The following is an 8932-nucleotide window of genomic DNA, read 5'->3' as shown; positions in this document are numbered from 1 at the left end:
TGGGTGAGGTAATATCTTTTTGTGGTTTTGATTTACATTTCCCTGATGATTAGTGATATTGAGCATCTTATATCTGTTGGCCATCTATATGTCTTCTCTGGGGAAATGTCTTTTCATGTTCTTTGCCCATTTTTTTGACTGGGTTGTTTACCTTTTTTGTAATTGAGTTGTATGTGTTCCTAATATATTTTGGATATCAACCCCTTATTGGGTATATCATTTGTGCATATCTTTTCCCATTCAGTAGGTTGTCTTTTTGTTTCGTTGATAGTTTCCTTCACTGTGCAGAAGCTTTTCAATTCTACAAAGTTTCATTTTGCTTATGTTTACTTAGCTTGAGTAGCTTTCTCTTCCCATCTTGAAAAAGTGGTTCTTGTATTAAACTGTGTGTACAAGGTGGTTTTGGCAGGCCATTTGGAGTCATATTGGCCACAAGCAGCACCTGGTACACTGCTTGGCTGGGGCCACCGCACGCTTGGTGCAGGGTGGCCCAGTGCACTTGCACTTGCAGTGACTCCCTGTTAGTAGAGCTGTCCTTGCTGAAGTGGGCTCCAGGGAGTGTGCTCAGTGTGTGTACATGCAACAGTGCCTCAGCTGTCTGAGGCAGGTACAGCCTCTGGGCAAGGCAGCCCAGTACGCATGTGCATGTGGTGACCCCTTCTTGGTCTGGCTTTCAGGGCTGGAGCAGGCTCTGGGTGAGTCATCCCACTATGGATACGTGCAGTGGCACCCTGGGTATCCTGGGCCAGATTGAGAATATGCTGGGAAAGTCCTGCAGCAGCTTTGCAGGTCTGTGGAAGCACCTGGATAGAGGTCCAATCTGCACTATTTAGGTGGAAGGGGAAGGTTAACAATGGTGCTCACCACCACCTTCAATTCCGGAGAGGTCCCACAGATCCCAGAGAGCTGTTGTGGTTCCCCATCCTTCTCTATGCAGTTTCTCTTTCTAGTTTGATGTGCAGAAACTGTTCAGTCAACCTTCAGTTGTCAGGAAGAATTGCTCTACATCTAAGTGTTTGTGGGAGGGACAGGTTTAAAGTCCTCTTCTGCTTCATCTTGGAACTGCCTCCAATACCACACTGTTTTGACTACTATATCTTTGTAATATAGTTGGAAATTTGTGTTCCACTATTATGATCTAGGCCAGTGGTCGGCAAACTCATTAGTCAACAGAGCCAAATATCAACAGTACAACGATTGAAATTTCTTTTGAGAGCCAAATTTTTTAAACTTAAACTATATAGGTAGGTACATTGTTATTAACTTAATTAGGGTACTCCTAAGGCTTAGGAAGAGCCACACTCAAGGGGCCAAAGAGCCGCATGTGGCTCTCGAGCCGCAGTTTGCTGACCACGGATCTAGGCCATATTCCAATTTGACCAATTGTCCCACTAATGTCTTTTATAGCTATTTTCTTAGTAAAGTTTTCATTTAGGATTATCCATTGCATTTAGTTTTCATGTCTCTTCAGTTTTCCCTAACCTGAAATAGTACAACCTATCTTTGTCTTTCATGACATTGACAATTTTTTAAAATACAGGAAAATTATTATGCCTCTCAATTGAAGTTTGTGTGTCATTTTCTCATTATTATATTTTGTTTTTGCATTTTGGCAGGAAAACCAGAGAAGTAATGTTGTATTGTTCTCAGGGCATCATATCAGTGGCACATGATACTGGTTTGACCCCTTAGAAATAATGTTAACCTTGATTACTTGGTTAAGATAATGCTTGCTAGATTCAATCACTATAAAGTTATCATTTTTCTCTTTGCAGTTAATGGTTTTGCTGGCGATACTTTGAAACTGGGTAAATATCCTGTTTCTCAACAAACTAAAATCCACTGATTTGACAGCCTCTGACAATTCTTGACTGACTCAGTTTTTACTGTGATGACTGCAAAATGGTAATTTTCAAACTCCATCATGTTTACTGCATTTATTAGTTGGTATTCTATTTCAAGGAAGAGATTTTTGTCCATATATTTGTTTTTTATTTATTTATATTAGTTTGGAAACGTAATTTTTACTTTATTTCATGATTGTCCTATTTTATCATTATTTATTATTCATTTTCTAGATTTATCCATGGTAGCCAATTCAAATTGGCTTCCCTGTCTTTTTGACATGTCCCTATCATTGTTTGATACATACTTTGACCTCACAATATATTAACTTCCTTACTTTCAGGCCTATCTTGTATTTCCTGCTTCATTAACCATTTCTCTGTGGAACTCTGATACCTTCTAATGGGAAACGGTACTTAGAAATCAAGACATGGGTGCATGAATCTTTTTTAGCTTAACATTTTGTTATTCTTTTCCAATTAAACACAGTACAGACATTATGGTTTATATAATACTGATAATCTAGTATTTGTTGAGTTTTGTTCTATGTTATAGAGAACATGATCCATTTTTAAATGTTTCATGTGAGGCTGAAAAGATTTTATATATTCTAATTATTGCATGTAGGGTTCTATAAATGTCCATTAAACTTATAATTCTTCTATATCACCATGAATATTATTAGTTGCTAAATCTATCAATTATGGAGAAAGTTATTTTTTCTCTCTAGCGAATTTAGTGGGGTGACCCTGGTTAACAAAATTAGACAGTTTTCAGGTGCACAATTCTATAACACATCATCTGTATACTATATTGTGTGTACACCCTAAGTCAGGTTTCCATCAATCACCATTTATCCCATCATACCCTCCTTTACCACCCCTCCTCCTCCCCCTCCCTCTCACCCTGGCAATCACCACACTGTTGTCTGTGTCCATGAATTTTTTTCTTTCTTTTTCTTTTTTATTCAATCCCTCCACCTGTCCCCACCCAGCCCCCCAACTGATGCCCCCTTTATAGCTGTCATCCTGCTCTCTATCTGAGTCTTTCTCTATTTTGCTTTAAATTCCCACTGTGATTGTGAGTTTGTCAGATTCTTGTAATTCTGTAAATTTTTGTTTTATATATTTGAGTCTTTGTAATGATATGCATAAAAGTCTGAAATAGATACATCTTTTATTATTTTTAGTGACCTATCTTCCTTTTTGCATTTAAAGTCTCTTGTTTTCCTTTGTTTGGGTGGTATTTCCTTTTCCATTCTTTTACTTACTCACATTTTTCTTTTATTTTTCAGAAAATTTTCTGCCAACAAAAGTGACTGCATTGACTTATTTCTGAAGTTAACAGCAGGATCTATAATTAGCAGAAAACATGAGCTTTATATCCCCAAACATTTTTCTTCACCAGTTGTTTTAAATAAAATTTTAACTTTTCAGACATTCTTTGGGTTGATCCATCAATTGTTTATTTTGCTACATATCTCTCTTTATAAGTATATACACACACTCACTTTGTTTTTGCTTAACCATTTGGAAGTAACTTGCAGATATCATGGCACTTCAGCTCTAAACACTTAAGTGTTTATCTCCTAAGAACAGGAGCATTACTATTGTCACACTCAGAGAAATTGGACATTAATTCAACACTGTTATCCAATATACTGTTTATATCAAAGTTCCCCAATTGTCCTAACAATTTCCTTTGTTTTTTATTTTGATCCAGGATTCAGTCAAGCAGCATGCGCTGCATTTAGTTGTCATACCCCTTTTAGTTTCTTTTAATCTAGTATAGAAGCTTACTATCTTTTTCTTTTCATTTTTTATAACATTGGCATTTCTGATGAATCCAGATGATTGTGCTGCCTATGTTCCACAGTCTGAACTTGTCTGTTTTCCTGTAATTAATTTAAGCATTTTCAGCAAGAAGGCTACATAGGTGATGCTGTGGTCCTTGCTGTTGCATTGCGTAAGAAGGCACAAAATGCCAGTTTGTCCCATTCTTCATCATCATCATCATCATCATCATCATCATCAATAGTAGTAGTAGCAGCAGTAGCGGTAGTAGTAGTATTTTTATTTTTAAAAGGTCTCACATTTACTACTGAACCAACCTACTATTGCAGGGAGAAAGATCATGCTTCCAATAATTTTCCAATTAAAGTGCCCAACTGTCCAGACAGTAGTGATCTTTTCAGTCATTTAAAGGTGCAGGCAACTTGGATACCGCATAAATATGTGAGCTGTCTCTCATGTGGGATTCCTTATAGACCCAGTTTGATTCTTCTCCGATGTCTCCTCTTGTAGTTGTACCCGAATTCATTACCAGTTTTCATCCGAATCTACTGGGGAACAGGCCGATTCTGCTTTTGTTTCTTGGCCAGGAACCTCTTGATCCCAAAAGTCTCGCGAGAAGATGTAGTGAAGGAGAATCAACCGCATGCACCACAATGGCAGAGAAAGCGAGGAGGAAGCGGAAGCATGTATTGAGTGGCAGTCTGTCCCATTCACTATTGATAATACTAATTTTGTTGACTTTTTAATGAGCAGTTTTAAGTTCACAGCAAAATTGAGAGGAAGTTACAGAGTGTTCTCATCTTCCCCCTGCCTGTACACATGCATAGCCTACTCTATAATCAATATTGCCTTCCAGAGTGGCACAAATGATGTCACAATGAATGAGCCTAAATTGACAGGTAATCACCCAAAGTCCATAGTTACATTACTAGTATTGTTCACTGTTGATGTAATATATTCTATGGGTAACAACAGAATATAATGACTTATTCATAATTATAATATCATATAGAGTATTTCACTTCCTTGAAAATTCTCTATGCTCTGCCTATTCATCCCTCTCCTCTCAACCCCTGGAAGCCACTGATCTTTTTACTATCTCCATAGTTTTACCTTTTCTGGAATGTTTTATACTTGGAATTATACAGTATGTAACCCATTCAGATTGGTTTCTTTTGCTTAGTAATATACATTTAAGGTTCCTCCATGTCTTTTCATATCTTGATAGCTCATTTTTTAGTACTGTGTAACATTCCATTGTCTGACTATACCCATGGTCAGCAAACTGCGGCTCGCGAGCCACATGTGGCTCTTTGGCCCCTTGAGTGTGGCTCTTCCACAAAATACCACATGGGGGCGCGCGTACAGTGCGATTGAAACTTCGTGGCCCATGCACAGAAGTCTGTTTTCAGCCTAAGCGAGTCTATTTTGAAGAAGTACTGTTGATATTTGGCTCTGTTGACTAATGAGTTTGCCGACCACTGGATTTATTTTTCCATTCACCTGCTGAAAGACATTTTAGTTTCATCTAAGTTTTGGCAATTATGAAAAAGTGCTGTAAACATCCATGTGCAGGGCTTTGTGTGGATATAAGTTTTCAACTCTTTTTAGTAAAAATATCAAGAAGGACAATTGGCCCTAGCTGGTTTGGCTCAGGAGATAGTGTGTTGGCTTCTGGACTGAAGGATCCCAGGTTTGATTCTAGTCAAGGGCACATACCTCAGTTGCAGGCTCCCTGGCCCTGGTCAGGGGAGGTGTGGGAGGCAACCAATCAAAGTGTCTCTCTCACATCAATTTTTCTCTCTCTGTCTCTCCCCATCCCTTCCACTCTCTCTAAAAATCAATGGGAAAATATCCTCAGGTGAAGATTAACTAAAATAAAATTAAAATTCAATCTGAAGATACCTTATGAAAAATTCCAGCCCTAGCCAGTTTGGCTGAGTGTATAGGGCGCCGGCCTATGGACTGAAAGGGTCCCAGGTTTGATTCTGGTCAAGGGCACATGCCCGGGTTGCAGGCTCAATTCAACCAGTAGGGGGCCTGCAAGAAGCAGCCAGTCAGTGATTCTCATCATTGGTGTTTCTCTCCCTTTCCCTTCCTCTCTGAAATCAATAAAAATATATTTTTTTAAAAAGAAAAATTCCAGCAAAGCAGATTTTTTAAAGCCTATAATGACTAATTTTGCTGCATCTATAAAAATAGCAGAAACTTTTTTAAAAATAGACATATTTTAGAAACACCTTACTCTTAATTTGGCTATCTTTTGTAAAAATGAGTGGGACTTTTGAAAAATCATGTTTCAGTACTACACCTTTTTGGATATTAGATTCTAGTGCTGTTCATTATATTTGGAGGTTTTTATTTTCCTACCTGCAAATTGGACTGGATCCAGAATTATTCTTGTTTCCTATAACATCTGCCTGACTCTCCAAACATTTCCAATTTCTCTCCCACCCTTCTGAATTGCAATCATTGAGAATTAAAACTGCCCTTTTCCAAGAGCCATGCAGTTAAAGTGAAGCAACTTAATATAAACTTCAGAGTAATCATAACACTTCATACATGGACAATCTCAATGCCAGTTGCAGAAAAAATCACCAGAGACATTTATATTACAATCTATCAGACTGTCACTCCCACCACCACCCCCTTTACTCCACCTAAAGATTCTTCAACCATCTAGAAATTGTTTTGACTGGCAGCCTTCAGGAATGAGAAGCTGGGACTATACTCTGCATCCATGAATAACCATTGTTTATCATTTTGTCTCCATAGGGATGCCTCTTAGTAAATACCAGATGGCTTGTACATTAGGCCTATCTTTGGGAACCACCTGCATCATCGCCTCCTGAAATGAGACAACTGTTTAACTGAACTGTTTTCAAGACTGAGACTGGTTTTAAAACTTATATCTACATATATAAAAGCCTAATATGCAAAGTGTCCCCTCAGGAGTTCAACTGACTGGGAGTTTGATCGCTTGCTATAATGTGTGCTGACCACCAGGGGGTGGTGCAGAATGAAGGAAGGCCCCGGCTGATAGCCTGCAGCTGCTAGGGACCCTACCCGTGCATGAATTTTATGCACTAGGCCTCTAGTGTAACAATAATGTCCTGATTGGACCTATCCTAAGGCTTCAACATAAAAACTGGCACAAATATTGTGCTGAATATAAACTCATATATGGCAAGCATGTCTTTTGCCCAAATCCCCCCTACAAGGAACATAATGGACCCAAGAAAGGCATTGTCACCTTGGCATCGAGGGGCTTTAAAATGTTTTGTTTGATCTATGATGGTTTCTGAGAGAAAAATCCTAATCAAAGGAGGGAAAATAGGAATGAAGTAAAAAATAAAATGGAGTCACTATAATCAAGCTGCTAATTACTAATATCAAGTAGGTTAAGGTATGAGGAAACTATTCTATTCTTGTCTTAAGTAGGCTGAGAACTTAAAGTTATGAACTTTTCAGTCCTGTGTCAATGCCTGTATATATATCAAACCTCCAGATAACCCTCTGATTAACCCCTGAAGGATTAAGAAACGGATTTTCATGTATCCAAACCACTGGTCATCTAGAGCATTACCGTCTTGGACTAATCCAGAGGCTAAGAACACAGGACTGATTCTTCTCAAGAATGTACCTTTTACTATAAGACACTTAGCTTTTCATTTTTCTTCTGTTTCGGAAGACTGGCTGTTTCCTAGCAGTGTTTCCAGTTTGTAAACCCTAATACCCTTAAATAAATCATATTATTTATTTCTAGCAAAGCCTCCAGACTTTTTGAGTTTGTTCAACAGGGGCAAGCTTAGGGGCCACATTGGAGGTTTCAGTGATTCTGAATTGGGGGGGGGGGCACAGAGAAGGTCAGAATAAGAGTGAATTTATTAGGCCGAACTCTTTAAAAATATATTTCTTTATTGATTTCAGAGAGGAAGAGTGAGAGAGAAACATCAATGATAAGAGACAATCATTGATTGGCTACACGCCCCCTACTGGGGATTGAGCCTGCAACCCAGGCATGTGCCCTTGGTCAGAATCGAACCTGGGACCCTTCAGTCCACAGGCTGATGCTCTATCCACTGAGCCAAACCTGCTAGGGCATGCCAAACACTTTTTTCTCAATTTTGGCCTCACCCTATCAGTTCTAAGAAAAATACTTTTCTTTTTCTTTTCTTTTTTTTTTTGTAAGTGTTTGGGCATAAGTGCTCCTTTAAAATATCCTGTGAAAGTGTGGACCTTGTTATTTAAAAAACACCCATTCTTGGGTACATACCATCCTGCTTTGCCTTTGTCAATGAGGTTTTTTTAATCCCCACCCTCATTGGAGGCCCACATTTCACCCAAGTTCACATTCCATGGTGAAAGTGTGCTGGTAGCCACCATCCAAGTGACAAGGAGAAAATTCTTAGGTGTCCTAAATTAAATTACAGCAGGCCAGAGGGTGGAAGGAAGAGATAAGAGCGGACTCTCAGTTAAAAAGTACATGGAAAGTCCGGCCAGTGTGGGTCAGTGGTTGAGGATCGACCTATGAGCCAGGAGGTCACGGTTTGATTCCTGGTCATGGCACATGCCCAGGTTGCGGGCTTGATCCCCAGTAGGGGACGTGCAGGAGGCAGCCAATCAATGATTCTCTCTCATCATTGATGTTTCTCTCCCTCTCCCTTTCTCTCTGTGGGAACCACATCAGGTTCCTGGATAGCCAAGGCCGGTAGAAGCACAGAGGCCTTGTTATCAATACGCCAGAATGGCCAAAGGCTGCTCTGGGCATGTGCCTAAATGGGATGTTCAAGGACTCTGAGCCTGGGAATCCTAATCAGGCCAAGATACCGCAGGTGCGAGGACACACAGTACACTGTGCCCTTCTATAACCAAAATATGATTGATGTCATTGTTGGCATGAAGCTTTCTTTGTCTCTGGAGTAATATACAGGTTACTGACCAGGAGTCTGCTAGACAGAGCAGAGAGAGCAGCAGAGCAGAGGCCAGAAATCTCAGAGAAGCAGAGGCAGTAGACACAGAGAATGTAGCTCCTATGTGTGCAGGAGAAGCTAGAGAGCTCAGACGGAGCTGAGAGCTGATACTGCTACGATGTAAGGCTAAGAGCTCAGAGAGCTCAGATATAGCTACCATGTTAACCAGCCAGTGTGCTGGGCAGGGGAGACAGGAGAAACTGCTGGGCCAGAGAGGTTACTGAGGCTGTAGCTCTAAGGGAGAGCGCAGGTGCCGCTATAAAGTGATGCGGTGAGTCTGGGGCAGCGTGCAATTGCTCAGACAAGGACTGTGGGTACAGA

At 39.9% G+C, this 8932-nt stretch overlaps 1 long non-coding RNA gene across 1 annotated transcript in view; it reads left to right on the top strand.

The window, feature by feature from the left end:
• Positions 1–6613, top strand: part of LOC102262572 — a 14427-nt gene extending 7814 nt beyond the window's left edge. The window contains exons 2-3 of the long non-coding RNA XR_314661.2: positions 1776–1905; positions 6414–6613. This is a non-coding gene — a long non-coding RNA (uncharacterized LOC102262572). The remainder of the gene's footprint in view (positions 1–1775; positions 1906–6413) is intronic.
• Positions 6614–8932: the final 2319 nt, after the last annotated feature.

The sequence above is a fragment of the Myotis brandtii genome, unplaced genomic scaffold, assembly GCF_000412655.1.
Source record: "Myotis brandtii unplaced genomic scaffold, ASM41265v1 scaffold889, whole genome shotgun sequence".
Classification (NCBI taxonomy): domain Eukaryota; kingdom Metazoa; phylum Chordata; class Mammalia; order Chiroptera; family Vespertilionidae; genus Myotis; species Myotis brandtii.
Note: the sequence above shows the minus strand (reverse complement) of the source record. Positions and strands in the feature narration are given on the sequence as shown.